This window comes from Aedes aegypti, chromosome 1, assembly GCF_002204515.2.
Source record: "Aedes aegypti strain LVP_AGWG chromosome 1, AaegL5.0 Primary Assembly, whole genome shotgun sequence".
NCBI classification, from domain to species: Eukaryota; Metazoa; Arthropoda; class Insecta; order Diptera; family Culicidae; genus Aedes; species Aedes aegypti.
This window is the reverse complement of record NC_035107.1, coordinates 100,005,566-100,024,722: the sequence shown is the minus strand read 5'-3', so window position 1 is coordinate 100,024,722 and position 19,157 is coordinate 100,005,566. Positions and strand designations below refer to the sequence as shown.

The window sequence follows — 19,157 nt, the reverse complement described above, 5'->3', positions numbered from 1 at the left end:
TATATTTTTACAAGTACCGTAATCCGGGGTAACATTGATAATTTTGTTTAGTTTTTCTTAAATTTTTCATTTCACAACACAAATGTTACAAGTTTTATATTTTTAAAACAAGTACTGGCACCCACCACTCCTAACTATGTACTTTATTTTGTTTTTCGAAAGATTTAAACATGTTTAAAAAAATGTTTTAAGTGATTTTTTGATTCAGCTGATATGGGGTAACATTGATCACCTAAGTAAACAACGTTCGCTAATATTGGAAATGTCGTTACTTACTAAAATCAGGGCCCCTGAAGCCAAATATGAAGACCAAACTCTTACAAGTCATTTACTTTTTGAGTTATTTCAAAATTAAAAACACCTTGAACCGCGGAATACACCTAAAAGTAGGCAATTTCCTCAGGAAATTCTACATTCGTAATAGTAATTAGTTAATGTTGCCTAACTGAATAAACTTATGAAAGATTTGACAACGGAATCGTTTTCGGCGATGCCATTTTTAGTAACACCCGCATTTTCCTTGATCACATCGTCTGCAGAACTCATGTGAGACATGAATTTTCGGTAGTGTCAGTGAAAATGATAGAAATCATTGTTTCAAAAAGTTGACAAATTTGCGCATGAACTAAACGCAATTTTTGCAAAAACCTTAATTATCATTAGCTTATGAATATACGAAAGAGAGGCACCATTCATGGTTCGAAAATGTTTCATCAATAAATCTTTATTTGAACGTTTAACAAGATGAGTCATCCCGATCAAAGTTACCCCGCTGATCAATGTTACCCCGAATTACGGTACTGGCATTCTAGCTATCGATTGCAGTTGAGAGATTAGCATAGCATAGCATAGCATAGACTGGCTGTACATGTCAATGAGTGCTACTCCGTGATTGATCGGAACTGGTAAGAATTGCACTGCGATCCAAATGAATAAGGGATGGGAGTTTCCGCTTATTCTCGGAGTGCAATTTTAGCAGATCTAATATTATTGATCAATAACGACGCCGGCCAAGTCCTTACAGTCAGTTGGGATGGGGAAGGAATGTTAGGGTGTAATGATTGTTGCTTCTAGAGACCGAGAATACCTCTGCATCTCCACAATCACCACGGGAAGGGTGTTTATTAGTGGGGGAGGAAAAGATCTGGGAGTCACCTTTGGTCGGAGATGCGATCCATGGATAAGGAGGAAAAATACGACTTAATTTAAAGCTAGTTTTTTTTTTTGTCTTGAGAAGTTTTTGGTAGAAGATTAAAAATAAACGTCAACATCTATAATGTCGAACCATTCAAAAGAAGTTTTTATTGATTGCGAAAAGAGAAAAATATATGCATATATTTTAAATTATATGGAACAGGAATAATGCCGACACTTGTAGTGACGAACCATACAAAGTTTGTTTGAATATTGCATAAAAGCAACGCCTTCATGAAAAAATGTGTTATCATAAGCATGAAACGAGCTCACCAGTTGGTAATCCATCCTCGACTGAATACGAATATCTTTTCGCACTCACACAGCGCAAACAGCAAAACTTCGGCAAAACGAACCGTCTTGCTTGGGCTTTCCGAAGCACTACATGATATTGTAGAAGTGGGTAGTACAGTGTACACCCAACCCCCCCTCAGAGAGTCGGAAGTGAAACTTTGACCATGCATATCTTTGCGGTTTTCGAAGCGATTTTCAAAAAGTTTCAGCAATGGAACCGGACACTACAGTCACCCCACAGTTATGGATAGCACACAGATATGGATCAAAGTTGCATTTAAACTGGAATATCTTCTCAAATATAGTTGGAATTACCCAAAACACATTTTACCTACGTGAACCATAAATCTATATAGCATCGCAATCAATTATAATATGCTTAAGCATATTTTTTTCCGTCCGTAGGAAATAAAATGTTAACCGTATTCCCAGAAGCATTGATTCATAACTGTGGGGCAATAAAAACCATACCACAGTTATGAATCAACGATAAGACGATTCCGAAACAAACGCCAAAACGTATGCTTTCACTAACACACCATTCGTTTTCCTCGCAGATAAATTGCTGTTATAGTGTTTTGATCCATAATATGAGTCGATTTGATCCATAATAAAAACCCTCCTCTCCCATTGATCCACATCTGTGGGGTGGACATCGTTTGAAATTTCTAGCAAAATTGATACTTTTTCGTAAATAATCGAGAATTTTAAGGTTTATTCCCAAAAACAAATATATTCTGCAGTGCCAGGAAGGTAATTTTGTTTTGTATAGCGTCACCATGATTTTTAATCACATATTGTTCCGAAAAATGACCCTTAGTTGATCCATAACTGTGGGGTGACTGTACTCAAAATTTTTGTTCATTTCTGGGTTTTTGAAATAGATGCGTCTACCCAAAGTTATTAAGCAAAAGGCACTGCCTGGTGTTTTGGAAAACGCATTTGTTTTTTTTACAAATTCAACAATAAAATAAAATTCAAAGTGATGACATATAGTTTTTTCTACATCTTTTTTATGTTTGAGTGGGGTGAACATGTTTGAGTAAAAAAAATGAATTTCCGATAACACTTAATATTAATTTTACCCAGAAAACCAGACGTTTGAGGCAACTTGATTGCCGTCACCAAATGGAATGTTGAGGTTTTCCATCCAATCTCGTATCTGCTGGTCAGATTTTCCTCTACTAATTTTGCTGCGGACGCTCGCTGCATCGTCCGCTATAGACGCCTCCAGAACCTCGAACTTCTTCCTGGTATACTCTGCTTCGATTTCGAGTGCTGCCTTTTTCTTCTGGATGGCTTGCTCCTCCTCGATAGTATAGTGGTCAGTATCCCCGCCTGTCACGCGGGAGACCGGGGTTCAATTCCCCGTCGGGGAGCCACCCGAGGGGACAATGATGAAACCACCAGCCACGTAGAGAGCTTGGGCTCAGCCTCTACCAGTGCTAGTCGGCGGGCCAGGCTGCAAATACATTTACAGCGGCTCGAAGAGGAGCAAGCCATCCAGAAGAAAAAGGCAGCACTCGAAATCGAAGCAGAGTATACCAGGAAGAAGTTCGAGGTTCTGGAGGCGTCTATAGCGGACGATGCAGCGAGCGTCCGCAGCAAAATTAGTAGAGGAAAATCTGACCAGCAGATACGAGATTGGATGGAAAACCTCAACATTCCATTTGGTGACGGCAATCAAGTTGCCTCAAACGTCCACGGAGAGCAGGAAGGCGCGGTCGGTGGGGAGATTGGAAATACGGGTCCCGAGAAGGATCAAACTAAGACCAACACTCTACCTCCAGCAGCAAAAATGCCAGTGTACGTCGAAAGCTTGAAGAGAGAGGAAGACCCAGGAATGCGCCCGTTAGACCAGACCTCGACCGCCGAAGACGTAGAGGACTTACGACGAATGCTTGAGCAGTACAAGACGCTCTACCTCACAGAGAAGGAGAAAAACCGACGGCAACCATCGGTACCGGACCGGATCGCCGGAAGCAAAGGAGCTTATCCGAAAACGGTGGAAGTTTCCAAGCATTTCAGCGGTCGTCCCTCATCAACTCCGAAACTAGCAGGAGAAACTCAGAATCGTTCCGAATACCAACAGCAAGCGGCAGCGTACTCAGCAACCGATGGAATAAGCGAGGGCGTCAAAAACGTCCTAGGGCAAACTACTGAAGCTGAACGTGGAGCAAGGCAAGAAATCTTAACCCGCAACACCGGTCACGGCAGCGTAACATTTGCCGCAGACATTCGGAACAATGCACTCCACAGTGAAGAGCTGCCTGTCGAAAATGTCCGTTTTCAAGACGAAATTCGGATGCAGCCAGAAGCTCCCATGTTTCCGGTATCACTCGGACCCACACCTCAACAACTTGCTGCACGACAAATTTTGCCACGTGACTTGCCACACTTCGCTGGGAATCCGGCAGATTGGCCGGTGTTTATAAGCCAGTACACCTATACCACGCAAGCTTGTGGATACAGTGACGGCGAGAACATGATTCGGTTGCAGCGCTGTTTGAAAGGTGTAGCCTGGGAAGCTACTCGAAGTCGCCTTATTCTGCCTGCTTCTGTACCCCATGTGATTGAAGCACTCCGCATGCGCTATGGACGATCTGAACTGCTGATAGAGTCGCTGATCGAGAGAGTTAGAAGTACGCCGAGTCCCAAGGCTGATAAGCTGGACACCATAATCGAGTATGGAACAAAAATTCAAACTCTGTGTGACCATATCACCGCCGCCAATTTATTGGATCACCTGGGCAACCCAACCCTATTGAAAGATTTAATTGAGAAGCTTCCTGCAGAGTACAAAATGCGATGGGCATCGTACCGGAAGAATCGACCTCTGGTTAATCTTCAAACGTTCGGCGAGTATATGGAAGAAGTCGTCGCTGATGCGTGCAGCGTATCGTCTTATGGGGGGAGCGAAATTGAACGATTAACGAAACGCGAAAAAGGAAAGGCACTCGACAGGACCTTTATGCATTCCGATGCTGGGGTAATTAGCAGTACATTTGCCAGGAGTAGCATGAATCGACCAGCAGATTCCAGCAACAATTTTGATTGTTCTGTCTGCAAGAAAACTGGACATCGTGTGAGGGACTGTACGATTTTCAAGGCACTATCAACCGATGAACGTTGGAAAAGAGTTCAAAGCCTCGGCCTTTGTCGCACCTGCTTGTACAACCATGGCCGACGATCCTGTAGAATCAGCAACAGATGAGGAGTGAATGGTTGCTTAACATGTCACCATCCACTTCTGCATTCCAATGCGAAGGATGCAGCGACTTCCAGTGCACCGGCACCACTTGATCACCATTTCCACAACAGAGACATTCCATCTTTGTTATTCCGTATAATTCCCGTCGTCTTGTACAGTGGATTAAAGAAGGTCACTGCATACGCCTTCCTAGATGAAGGCTCCAATATTTCGATGATCGAGCGGGAATTGGCAGCAACGCTTAAAGTGACGGGCTACCGACATCCGCTGTGTCTCAAATGGACTGGCAATGTGACAAGAGAAGAGAATGATTCGCATCGAGTAACAATAGAAATCTCTGGCACTGATGAACAAGCACCGAGGTACATTATGTCAGAGGTAGGAACTGTGGAGTCGCTCGAATTGCCCAGACAAAGTTTGCCGATCGAGCAGCTAGCTGATGAATTTCGACATTTGCGAGGCCTACCCATACAAGAGTACCACAACGTGACACCTCAGTTGCTAATCGGTGTCGATAACCTGAAGTTGGCCGTTCCACTAAAGGTTAAGGAAGGGTGCGAAGGTGGTCCAACAGCCGTCAAGACAAGGCTTGGTTGGTGCGTATACGGAGGCCATCGTGATGCAGGACAACTCTCGGTTAACTACCATGTTTGCGAGTGTTCTGAAGGTGATAATTTGGACCGAACGTTGAAAGCATATTTTTCGCTAGAAGAAGTTGGAATACAACCGGCCGGCGCCGGAATCTCCGCGGACGAGGAACGTGCCCTTCGAATCCTCGAGCAAACAACAAAACGGATGGATCAACGTTATGAGTCGGGTCTGTTATGGAAATATGATGATTTCGAATTTCCCGACAGCTATCCAATGGCTGTCAAACGGCTTCAATGCCTGGAGCGAAGGCTGGCGAAGGATCCAATGCTTAACGAGAATGTTCGAAAGCAGATTTATGAGTACGAGCAGAAAGGCTACGCACATCGTGCGTCACCCGAGGAGCTCAAAAGCGGTGATCCTCGTCGCGTGTGGTATTTACCGCTTGGAGCTGTAACTAACCCAAGGAAGCCCGGAAAGGTCCGGCTCATATGGGACGCTTCAGCGAAGGTTGATGGCACATCATTAAACAGCATGCTCCTAAAAGGGCCCGATCAAATGACGCTTCTCCCTACGGTACTCTTTCGCTTCCGACAACATCCGGTAGCAGTGAGCGCCGATATTAAAGAGATGTTCCACCAGGTACGCATTCGACCAGAAGATCGCCATTCACAGCGGTTTGTGTATCGAGCCGACCCAACATCACCGCCGGAAACGTACCTGATGGACGTAGCCACCTTCGGGTCAACTTGCTCTCCGGCCACAGCGCAATTTGTAAAAAACACGAATGCCAATCAGTTCGCCCTTGAATGCCCTAGAGCAGTGCAAGGAATCGTCCACAACCACTATGTGGATGATTACCTCGACAGCTTTGCAACCATAGAAGAAGCTGCCCGAGTTGCTGCACAGGTGAAGGCAATCCACAAGTACGGTGGGTTTGAAATTAGGAATTGGTGTAGTAACCAACGAGCCGTCCTAGAACAACTTGGAGAAGTAGAGCAACAAACCATCATCGATTTGAACTCTGGCCTAGAAAAGCAATCGGAACGGGTTCTCGGAATACTTTGGGACACTAGAGCGGACGAATTCCGATTCAACACATCAATGCCCGAAGACATTGCCCAGCTACGAGAGAACAACATCAGGCCAACAAAACGCCAGCTAGCAAGGTGCGTAATGTCGTTCTTCGACCCTCAAGGGTTTTTAGCGCCGTACTTGGTATTCGGGAAAGTGTTACTACAAGACACCTGGCGCGAAGGAACTGGTTGGGATGAACGAATCAGTGACGGAACGTTTGAAAGATGGAAGCAATGGATGAATATGTTAGATGACATCGACGGTGTAAGAATTCCAAGATGCTACTTCTCTTCAGGAGATCTTTCAGCATTAGAAATCCACACATTTGTGGATGCGAGCGAGACAGCATATTCGAGCGTCTCGTATTTCCGGAGAACTACTGCTTATGGTCCAGCCGAGGTGGCATTCGTGGCAGCAAAAACCAAGGTGGCCCCATTGAAACCAGTAACAATTCCCCGTCTGGAGCTGATGGCATGCGTTTTGGGAGTACGGCTGGCTAAATATGTAGTCGATGGACATTCGCTACCCGTTCACAGGATTTTTTTCTGGAGTGATTCAGAGGTCGCAATGAGTTGGATATACGCAGATCCCCGAAAGTTTCGCCCATTTGTTGCTTTTCGAGTGGGTGAAATATTGGAGAAATCTAATCGTGAAGAATGGCGCTGGGTTCCTTCCAAGCTAAATCCAGCTGACGAGGCAACGAAATGGGGCTCAGGACCACACTTCAACAAGAAAAGCATCTGGTACGGTGGACCGGTAGATTTTCTTCGCTACCCTGTAGACCAGTGGCCACAGAAAAAGACACCTGGAATGGTGACGGACGAAATACGGGCCTGCTATGCTCATCGTCAGTTACGAGTTCCAGAACAATTGCTGGATGTGAAAAGATTCTCTTCTTGGAAAAGGATGCAGCACGTGATGGCTTATGTTTGCCGGTTTTTGAACAATTGTAGATTATCAGTCAATGGCCAAGAGAGGGAGATCGGTCATCTGACACAGCCTGAGTACCAAAGGGCAGAAGAATGTTTGTTTCGTGCGGTACAATGGGAATCGTACGCCGACGAGTTAGCTACTTTGACCAATAATCAGCTGCTCCCAATTGAGAAGCGCCAACCACTGGAAAAAACCAGTGTTCTTCACAAAATATCCCCGATATTGGACGCAGCCGGGGTTTTGCGTATGGATAGCAGAATAAGTGCAGCTCAGCATGTGCCAGTCGAAATGAAATTCCCGGTAATCCTCCCAAAGAGGCATCGTTTGACCATGTTGGTGCTCGAGGATCTTCATCGCAAATTATTGCACGCCAATAATGAAGCTGTCGTCAACGAAGCACGGCAACGTTACTACATAGCTCAACTACGCACCCAAGTTCGGCAGGTATCTAATCAATGCCAACTGTGCAAGATACGTCGATCCAAACCTGCTGTACCACGGATGGCTTCTCTACCAGGTGCTAGGATGTCGGCTTATGTACGTCCTTTTACATACTGTGGCCTAGACTATTTTGGGCCTCTGATGGTGAAGGTCAATCGCAGTCACGTGAAGCGGTGGGTGGCCATATTCACATGCTTAACGATACGCGCGGTTCATGTGGAAGTAGTTCACACACTGACTACTGAATCATGCATCAAAAGTGTTCGCCGATTCATCTGTCGACGTGGGAGTCCCTTCGAAATCTACAGCGACAATGCTACGTGCTTTCATGGCGCTGACCGTCTTCTAAGAGAGCAAATCAACAAAGGACTCGCTACGGAATTTACCAGTACTCAAACTGAGTGGAAATTTATTCCCCCAGGCACCCCACACATGGGAGGTGCTTGGGAGAGAATGGTAAGGTCAGTTAAAGTTGCTTTGACCTCTATTCAAAACGGAACCCAGAAACTGGACGATGAGTCTTTATTGACCTTTTTGGCGGAAGCAGAAGCGATAGTGAATTGCAGACCGTTAACTTACTTGCCTCTGGACTCAATGGAGCAGGAGGCATTGACACCGAATCATTTTTTATTGGGCAGCTCTTCAGGAGTCCGTTTGCCGATGGTGCAGACGGTAGACAAAGTATCTCTTCTTAAAGGTTCGTGGACAGCAATCCAGAAATATCTGGATATTTTTTGGAAGCGCTGGACTAGGGAGTACCTACCGACCCTAACCAAACGCACAAAATGGTTCGATGAAGTCAAACCTATCGAACCCGGAGATCTGGTTCTGGTCATAGATGATACTAAGCGGAATGGCTGGGTACGCGGACGTGTACTCGAGGTATTAACTGGTGCAGATGGACGTGCACGCCAGGCGATCGTACAGACTGCCGGAAATGCTCCTGCTAGGAAGCCAATTTCGAAACTGGCGGTCCTTGAGATATCGAAAGGTGCTGGAACCGAAGACATCGAGGGTTCCACCAGGGGGGAGAATGTTGCGAAACTGGCAACCCCGCCAGAGCGAAAGCAGAACGAGCGAACGTCTGACGGAACGGGAGAACAAATGTAGAAACGTCAAGTATAGATTGCCCAGGAAAAGTACCTATACGTATCGATGCAATGACGATGTGATTTCTAGTGCGTGGCATACATTTATATATACATCTGGAAAATTTACATTATAAAGCGTAGAATTTGGATTTTCGGAAGCATAAGTGGCAAGTGTGCAATGCACAGGTGGATGTGAAGTGGATAAATGAATTTATACACGATTTTGGTGAATTTCAGGTCTTAGGTTTGGACCACATAGCACCACTAGAATTCTAACCTACGCTAGACACTCAGAAGTAGTTTATAGTCAAATTACCGTGTTCAATTCAAGAAGTGAGGTTTTTTTATATTTGTATATTTTTTCAATTTCCTAATTCAATATTTAATTTGTAGCCGGTGAAACCCAGTTAAAAGCAAAGCTATTGTTGGGAATATTCGTTAAATTCGATAAATACACTGAAATTGTAAGTGGTAACTTAAACTATACCAAATGACCTCCAATCAGTAATAAATAATTATCTTTTAGCTTGTAGCTGCTGCTAACGAGAATCAGCGTTTTAATCAAATATTCCTCAACACTGTCAGTAAATAAAAATTCAAGGCAATGACATGTAGTTTTTTCGGCTTGAATTTACTGGCAGATACCAAATGAATATTATAGAATATAAAAATAAATTTTTGACTACACTCAAAATTGTTTTTACCTACAAAACAACATAAACAACTCATTTCCCAAATTTAGGAGCTGAAGGAGCCATTGGGTTCGTGGAAGGGAATCGACGGAACAATAGGCTCAACGAGGAAAGTCAGACGGTTTAGGATGAGAAGACCCGTCGAAATGTGGAGCTACAAACAGAAGCGAAGGCAGCCAGCCCATTTATTCCGGGATAAAAAGCGCCGCGTGGAAAAGTTGGAGTGCGAAGCGATGGAGCAGCTTTATCGTTCTCACGAAACGCATATGCTCTACAAGAAACTCAACGCAAAGATAAGAATGGCGGCATCTTGCCGGACGAACGTGAGGTGATTGAAAGATGGAAGCAGCACTACGATGAGCACCTGAATGGCGGATAAGGTAGACGTGCCAACTCCCTCAATAAATGAAGTTAAGGATGCGATAGGATGGATGGTATTGGAGCGGATCATAGTAAAATGGGCCCGGACAGGTTGGCTACTTGTCTCTACCGATTGATAGTCAGACTCTGGGGTATAGAACAGTTACCGGAGGAGTGGAAGGTGAGAGTAATATACCCAATATACAAGAAGGGTGACAAGTTACCATTCTTAACGCAGCCTATAAAGTGCTTTCTCAGATCATCTTCCACCGTCTTCCGTCTACCGGGAAAATTACTGTACAAAAAAGTTCTATTTTCCGTTGGATTTCCCGCATTTAGAGGCTACTTGATGATATTAACGTTTTTGAACTACCGTTTTGATTCATATTACGGACACTTAAGGACTCAGTGAAGTGTTACTTATCGAAAACCATATAAAATTAATCAGTTTGTATGATTTCTTCGCGTCATCGAGCCTTAAAAACCCTTAGTTTTCGAATGGTGGGTGAAGATTTTGATTCCAATTCCGGACAGCTCATGAAAATCATAAATAGAGAAGCCAAATGATCGATTGAAATTTCCAAACCACTCAACAGACGTCTAAGGCAATTGGGCATTGTAAACTTTCATAGATATTTATGAAAAATTCTTATTAAAAAAAATTAAAACATTTCGTGTGAAATGTTTCCCATACAAAGAAGACTGTCCGGAATTAAAAGCTGTCCGTAATATGAATCAAAACGGTACTGTATTAGGAAAAGCCACGCGATTTTCTCGAAATTCAAGCCTACTGCTATTACCATTCTCAGCACTGGTTATAATCAGAGGCGCGTCCACGTTTGAAATCATGGGTAGGACAAATGTTAGCAAATATTTGAAGCTAAGAAAAAAATTAACCTTGGACTGGAAATTAAAAGTTTGAGAGGCTCAAACGGAAAGGGATGTAAGTGGCATTTTGGTCCGTTCTGAGTTGAGTTGAGTTAAGTAAATTCTACTGATTCCAAGCACTCTAACAATACTTTCAGGCGTTTTTTCCGCTCGTGTTCCGCTTTTACTGACTCCCGAACAAATTGTATAGAATGAATAATTTGTGAGAAAACTTTAAAATAGTTTTTGTCACTGACACCTTTTTTTTAACACCCTCATTTTCATGCTAATTGTTATCACAAGAAAGCTTTTCGTCTTTATTAAGCTGGTAGGAAATTGAAGACGTTTTGTTAGAAAACCTAAAAAACGTAAAAGAAACCAAAATGAGGCCGAAAAGAGACCACACAGGAGCCAGGAAAACAAGGTGAAATCAAATTGGAGTCAGGAAATAAGAGTTCGACTCATCGTAGCATCAGAACAGACATTTAACTAAGATCTAAGCCTTTTTTCTTCGTGACATTACGACAAGTATTACTGTATCCAGCTTTTTACGCTAGATGTATAATCAACAAGGGATGATTCAATTTTGACATTTCTTGTCTTCAGTTTAGTATTAGCAGGCACTGATTTTATGTTGGTGATTGAAATGTCATTAATTTTCACTTGATGTGTTTTGCAGCTGCAATATCTTCGTATTCAACTTTTTATATTGACATAAACTATTTTCTTCTAATCCCAATTATTTTGTATGATTTTAGGCAATCAATAATAAGGATCCATTAGAAGTTTCCTGATGTGAACAAGTTATCATAAAACTTTCGGATAGTCGGACTTTTAGTGTGGATTGTGTAAACTTACGAATGTGACAATTAAGCGCTTTTCTACAGAAGCAAGGCAAATTAATCAATTTATTGCTGTGTGCGTTCGAAATGCAAATAATCAAATGCGGTAAGATTTTCAACAAGGAAAGCGAAGTCAAAATTTAATTTTCTTTGCTAGGTTGGCGGTGATATGCATCATGGTTGCTAAGTATCCTTTGGTTACTTTGTGTTACCGCATTTGAAGCTCAGTTAGGATGGATTTGCACGTCAAACGCAAACAGCAATACAATCGAGAAATTGAAATTTAAAAATTTTGTTTGACCCGCTACCAACTGGAAGCTTTGCAAGGAAACCAACAGGCTTCAATTTCTGAGCAATGAAATGATTTGAATTTGTAAAGTTCCTGGCAAGCAGCCGTGCTGTTCTCGCAATCTTAACCCATATCCGCCCAGCGTCCTAAAAATAGGACAGAAGCCCCGAACGCCCAGCGTCCTATAAATAGGACAGTACTTGTAGAGCAAATATCTTGAAAATAAAGAGGTTTAGGAGAAAACTGTCTTCAGCATAGTTGATCACAGGACTGCTGACTTCCACTTGGTAACAATTTTAATTCAGAATTAACTCACCAGGTGGCGCACAGACGCCAACAAATGTCGCATTTATAAGCAACATATGAAACAACTTTCCAACGTACAAATATTTGCTTCGTTTATATCTCAGTCCAGCGATGAAATACAAAATTGGTGTCTTCGACAAAGTTCAATAACTAAATAATACCTATTCGCATAGAACCTTACAAATTCGGAAAACACTCTCAAGATGGCGCTAGTGAGCCAAAACTTTATTTGCTTATATCTTAGCCCAGTTATGAGATACAAAAATGGTGTCTTCGACAAAGTTGAACAACTAAATAATACCCATTCGCATAGAACCTTACAAATTCGGAAAACACTCTCAAGATGGAGCTAGTGAGCCAAAACTTTATTTGCTTATATCTTAGCCCAGTTATGAGATACAAAAATGGTGTCTTCGAAAAAGTTGAACAACTAAATAATACCCATTCGCATAAAACCTTATAAATTCGGAAAACACTCCCAAGATGGCGCTAGTGAGCCAAAATTTTATTTGCTTATATCTTAGCCCAGTTATGAGATACAAAAATGGTGTCTTCGACAAAGTTGAACAACTAAATAATACCCATTCGCATAGAACCTTATAAATTCGGAAAACACTCCCAAGATGGCGCTAGTGAGCCAAAACTTTATTTGCTTATATCTTAGCCCAGTTATGAGATACAAGAATGGTGTCTTCGACAAAGTTGAACAACTAAATAATACCCATTCGCATAGAACCTTACAAATTCGGAAAACACTCCCAAGATAGCGCTAGTGAGCCAAAACTTTATTTGCTTATATCTTAGTTCAGATAAGAGATACAAACTTGCTGTCTTCGATAAAGTTGATCAACTAAATGAGAACTATTCACCTAAAACCTTATTTGTTCGGAATACACTCAAAAGATGGCGCTAGCGATCGAACATTTTGATTGTTTATATCTCAGTTCAGTGATGATATAAAACGTTGGTGTCTTCGACAAATGTGTTTAACTGAATGAGATCTAGTCACCCGAAAACTTATTAGTTGGGAAAACACTCACTATATGGCGCTAGTAAGCAGAGATTTTATTTGCTTGTATCTCAGTCCAGTTATTAGATACAAAATTGATGTCTTCGACAAAGTTGAGCAACTAAATGAGACATATTCGCCTAAAACCTTTTTTTGTTCGGAATACACTCAAAAGATGGCGCTAGCGATCGAACATTTTTATTGTTTATATCTCAGTTCAGTGATGAGATACAACATTGGTGTCTTCGACAAATGTGTTCATCTGAATGAGATCTATTCACCCGAAAACTTTTTAGTTCGGAAAACATTCACTAGATTGCGCTAGTGGGCAAATACTGTATTTGCTTGCATCTTAGTTCTGTTATGAGATACAAAATTGTTGTCTTCGACAATGTTGAACAACTAAATGATACTTAGTCACATAAAACCTTATAACACTCACAAGATGGCGCTAGTGGGCAAAGATTTTATTAGCTAATATCTCAGTCAAGTGATTAGATACATAGTTTGTGTCATGGACAATGTTGAACAACTAAATGAATTCTATTCGCCTAAAACCATATTAGTTCGGAAAACACTCACAAGGTGGCACTAGTATTCAAATTTTTTTTATATCGGTCCAGCGATGAGACTGAAAAAAATCGAACTCTCGAAATTGGTATCTTCGACAAAAGTGTTCAACTGAATGGGATCTATTCGCCCAGAAACATAGTAGTTTGGAAAATTCTCCCAAAGTGGCGCTAGTAGACAAACATATTATTTGCTTTTATCTCAATCTAGAGATTGGATACAAAGTTAGTGTTTTTGACAAAGTTGGAGAACTGAATGAGACCTATTCGCCTGGAAACTTATTACTTCGGAAATCACCTAAGTGTCACTACTGGGCACACATTTTTTCGCTTATATATCAGTCCACTGATTAAATCCAAAGAAAGCTATTCGCCTAAAACCTTCTTAGGCGGCATCCACATATTACGTAACGCTCTAGGGGGAGGGGGGAGTAAGCTTAAGCGTTACGGCTCATACGAAAATTTAAAAATTTTCCTACAAAAAACGTTACGGAGGGGGGGGAGAGGGTCAAAAATTTCCAATTTCAGCGTTACGTAATAAATGGATGCTGCCTTAGTTCGGAAGTCATTCTCATGATTGAAGTCCAGTGATGAAAAATTTGGTATCTTCGCAAACGATGATCAACTAAAGGAGAATTTTCGAAAAAAAAAACATTAGCTGGGATTTGCTTTTATGTGCGAAACAAGAAATTGGTCTGCCTAGATCAAAACAATGGATACTTACTATCGATTCGAGCAACAATCGCTTATTTCGGATGCAATGCTACTTACATTTTTAGATGAACCTTGACACCATTTAGATCTTTTGATCTTTTGAAGGGAGTGAAGAACGAAAAAACCGACAAATTTACTTATCCATCCATGAACTGAACTCCAAGGGTGAAGGGTGGCTGTCAAATGAGAGTAAAATTGAATAGCCTCCAACCTAAGTCCAGAACCAGTTTTATGACTTAAGCGTGGAAAAGTAAAAATTATTATTCGCAAAATTACAGGTAATAAATGCGCTTGAAAGATATTGTTTGCAAGCAGTTTTTTACTACGCGCTACTGCAGTGCGTTGTTGCCAATTTAATCAGAAAATTCTACTTAATTCCCAAAATGAATGTTTTCGAGAAAATTGATTACGCCTTCGCCATTGTTTGGTCGTAGTTTTGTATGGCTGTTTACTTTTTAGAACCAGTGACGCGTTGAGGTAGCAGTAAAGAGCCTTCCTTGCTGAACTCACTCAGTTCAAGAATTGTGACATTTGAGCGGGCACGCTTCAGTATGCTCCCCAGGTATTCTGGTCAGCTCTAGTGTCAAAAATATTGGACCGCGTGGATTAGGTTCTATCGGTGAATAAGACTATATGCATCAGTGATGCAGTAATTTAAACGTTATAGCCGAATAATGTTGGCTTCAAATATTCACATCTGTAAAGCATGTAATAGATGGAGACCAATATTTGACTGTCATTGGTCTGAAGGACTAACTTTTGATCAGCACTTACGAAATTCTGACATTTAATTTGATATAAATTTCGATCACTGTCAGATCAGAGTCATATTATATACTAATAACTTGAACCAGAAAAAAAAATATTTTGATAGTTATGTTTCCATTATCAGCTGGCAAGTTTTATTTAATCTTTTTGAAGACTATTCAGAAACATCTGTAGGTTTTTTTCTAAATCAAAATATTTGATGTAAGATTTTATTTTGTTTTTGGTTTAAATGGTTTAAGTGTGCATTATTGTACATGTACATGTATGGAAATGTATGTATGTCTGTATCTTACTTACGTGGTAGAGTAGAAAATTGAATTGAAGTCACTAAATGATTTAGTTCTGGCATGCAGCTTTCGCCTCTGAAATTTTTATTCTTTATGTTGCAATTGCTTTATCAGGGTACATCCATAAATTACGTCACGCAAAGTTTTGCCATATTCATCCTCCTCAATTTTCTTCTGTATCACACTTTTTGTATGGATTCCAATTTATATACCCATATAAGTCACGTTTCCTCCTTCCTCTTCTGTACGTGACGTAATTTATGAATTACCCCTCACCAGTAGTTTTTTCCAACTTGTTTACATTGTAATGGGTCGAACTGCATGAAAATATATTTGATTAATCTCGAAAATAAACATATAGAACAGCTAGATATGGACGACACACTTTCAAGAATTTTTTTGGATCTCCACCATAGACTTGAAATTTTTTGGTGAAATAAGGTTTAATTTATGGGAATACGACTATGAGTAACAAAAACGGAGTTGAATTCCAATTGTGAGATACCTTGGGCGTTAACGGGTTAATCAACTTTAACGGGCGACTGAAACTCTCAGTGCCATCTTACTCGTATTTGTGATAGAATTGGCTAAGAAGTCCTTAGTCTAATGTTATTTCTATTTCCACAAACCTTTATGAAGAATATTTAATTATAATATTATAAGTAACGATGGATCCACCAGTTCCCACACGAAGTTACCAATAACAAATAACCTGCCATTCGTTCCTATTCACATTAACAGTATCGACTGATAATCAATGACAAATTTAATCAGTTTTCTTGATAATTAATTAAAATGATCGGCCTACAACCAGGCTCAGACGGTCTTTTGTGTTAATGGAACGAGTATTACGCACTTGGTGACTCAATAAATCTTGCTGATAGCGTTCATTGTTTCTGCAACAAATCCATAACTCAGTTTTTCATTTTGTAAACTAGTAGGGGGACACGGGGCAGTATGGACACCCTAAGGAATTTGCCTATTTTGACTGTGAGGACATGAATATTATACTGTTTTTTATGTGCAGTATGCTTTTTAGAGTTTTTAAGCAATTGTTAAACATGGTTGCAATAGGGAAAAAAATATTTTGTTTTCAAAAATAGGTTTAAAAAAAGCTTATATTTGGTAGTCGCCATCAAGCTAGCGGGGCAAAGTGGACACCCCCAAGGGGCAGTATGGACACCCTAATGTTTATAGGAAAATTGTCCCGCGATCGTTCTCAAAACCTCAAAAAATGAAGTACATATTCAGGAAACCATAGTGACAGGTCACTGTGCCACTGGAAACATGATTTAAACCAATTTACGACATTTTTTGTAAAGATGCTTTCAATATTGCCTCCAGGTTAGTTTTAATCAAGAATTGACGATTTTCAACTGATTTGTGGTTCCGCTTCATAATCATTGCATTGAATGCTAAATATTTTTGGATAATTTTGTATTTGAAGTTATATTTTTTTCTCTTTGAAGTGTCAGCTCTACTTTGTCACCCGGTGTCCATATTGCCCCAACAGTATAAGAAATTTTTATATAAGTTTTTCAATGTCTTAAAGTAACAGAAAAAAATCTACTATATTTTTGAATATAGCATAAATAATTGAAGATTCAATCAAGAGCTACATTATCGGTCAACTTGCAGTCATTTGCCTCTGAAACCTTACTTGGTGAGGTGTGAATGTTATAATTTTCGAATCATATAAAAACATGCTCAATTTTTCTATTTAAAATCAATGTTTTGAACATTTTTTCTGAAATTTTAGTGGATAATTCACTCCTCCGACAGGCAACTGAAATATTGTTTGCATTTAAAGTGTAAAAGTATTCTCTTAGGCAAAGATACAGGGGGTGTCCATACTGCCCCCGGTACCCCTAATCCTCTTTCATGCACCTTAAATAAACAATAATTTGAGCAAAAAATACAAAAAGAATGTATGAGATATGAAATTTCTTGAAAACACTTTTGTTTTGGTCTCCTGGAAACACGGTCGTCAACATCAAAAGTTTTCTCCGCCTCAAAGGTTGCTGTGACCCAAAAAAATTATAGTGTACGCAAGAAATGTCAGAAAAGGGTGATTCAAATATTATGACATGCTAGCGTAAAAAGCTGGATATGTTTTTCATGATTTTCTCTAGGAATTACATCAGAAATTGATTCAAGTATTTGCCCAAATGTTCAGATATTTCAAAAAAAGATCATTTAGTGTTTATTTCCAAATGAATTTCTCCAAGAATTTTGTTTTGTTTGAATCTTGAGGTTTCCTAGATCTTAACATGGATTTTCCCAAGAAGAACCATAGAAATGGAATTTTTCCAAATATGATTTCAGAAATCATCTGAAATCTTCCAAAAATTCCATAAGAAACTTTTTTTTTCAAGATTTTATCCAGTGATTCATCTATCGATATCCCTGGGATATCGTTCAAATTTCCAGTCAGAACGTCTTCTAATACAATCAATAACTCCTCCAAAAATTTCTAAGGATTCCTTTTAATTTTTTTTTTCAAGATTTATATATGATTTCAACTAGGGCTTTCTTTAAAAGAAGTTTTTAGAAAATCCTGTAGAGATTCCTTCTAAGATTTCTTCAAAAATTTCCATAGTAATTTTTGAGATTTTCTCAAGTAAGTATTGAAAGTTTTTTTCTGGAATTATTCCACGTACTGAAAAATAAATCCGTGAGGTATTTCTAAAAAAAATCCTAGAGAAACCTCTGGTAAAACCTAATTAACAAGTATCTCTGACATAGCGCCTGGGCTATTGAGGAAGTTTTAGAAGATTTTCTAGAAAATTTGCTAAAGATAATCGAAAAAAAAATATTAATCGGATCTCAGGATAGTATTCCGCAGGGTTTTCTAAAGAAACTTCTATAATGAAGATTGCATGGGACTTTTTTGCGAAACTTTTTGAGAAATGTTTGGTTAAACTGCAGGAGTAATAATTGGATTAAATGCTGAAAAAAAAATCATAGAAAAATTGATTTGTTCGAAACCTTTTCAAGGAATTTTGGATTTCTACGAGGAAACATGGATATTTTGTTGAAGAAACCCACATGAACAAGTGGGGGAATTCTTGCAGGTTCTTTTTGAGAAAAAAAAAACCGTTTAGATATAAATACTTTGGAATAAACCTTTGAAGATTTTCTCAGAAGAAATTCTGTAGAAATCTTTAGAAGATCTTCGAGAGTAACAACTGGAGAATTCGGGTAGAAGTAAAATATCTGGATGAGATTCAAGGATAGTCTTGAAAAAAAATCAAAGTAATAACTGTGAAAATTACTGGACGTACCAGCTTTGGAATTCTCAAGAGTTTTTTGGAACTAATTCTGGAAAAAATCTTTTGAGTATCCTTTGAAAAACCAATGGAAGAATTTTTGGGAAAATTGGTAGAATTTATGGAGAGATCCGTGTAGGAGACCCTGAAAGTATCCTAAATAAAATCCCTATGATAAATCCTGAAGCTGATCGAGTTTGTATGTATATCGATCAGATGATAAATAGTTTAGTTTATTTTTCAAGTTTTCTGCTGATTTTATTTTTTGTTGAATCGTGGGTAGGACAATACTTTGACTGTCCTACCCAGGTGTTTTTGTGCGTAGTACATGTCCTACCTGTCCTACCCACTTCCCG

At 40.0% G+C, this 19,157-nt stretch overlaps 1 long non-coding RNA gene and 1 other non-coding gene across 2 annotated transcripts; both read left to right on the top strand.

Annotated features, from left to right (window-relative positions):
* Positions 1-2,795: 2,795 nt before the first annotated feature.
* Trnad-guc lies at positions 2,796-2,867 on the top strand. Its single transcript has one exon. It is a non-coding gene; the product is annotated as a tRNA-Asp (tRNA).
* Positions 2,868-9,007: 6,140 nt separating this feature from the next.
* LOC110674461 lies at positions 9,008-9,388 on the top strand. Its single transcript, XR_002498887.1, has 3 exons — positions 9,008-9,162; positions 9,223-9,293; positions 9,356-9,388. It is a non-coding gene; the product is annotated as an uncharacterized LOC110674461 (long non-coding RNA).
* The last annotated feature ends 9,769 nt before the right edge of the window (positions 9,389-19,157 follow it).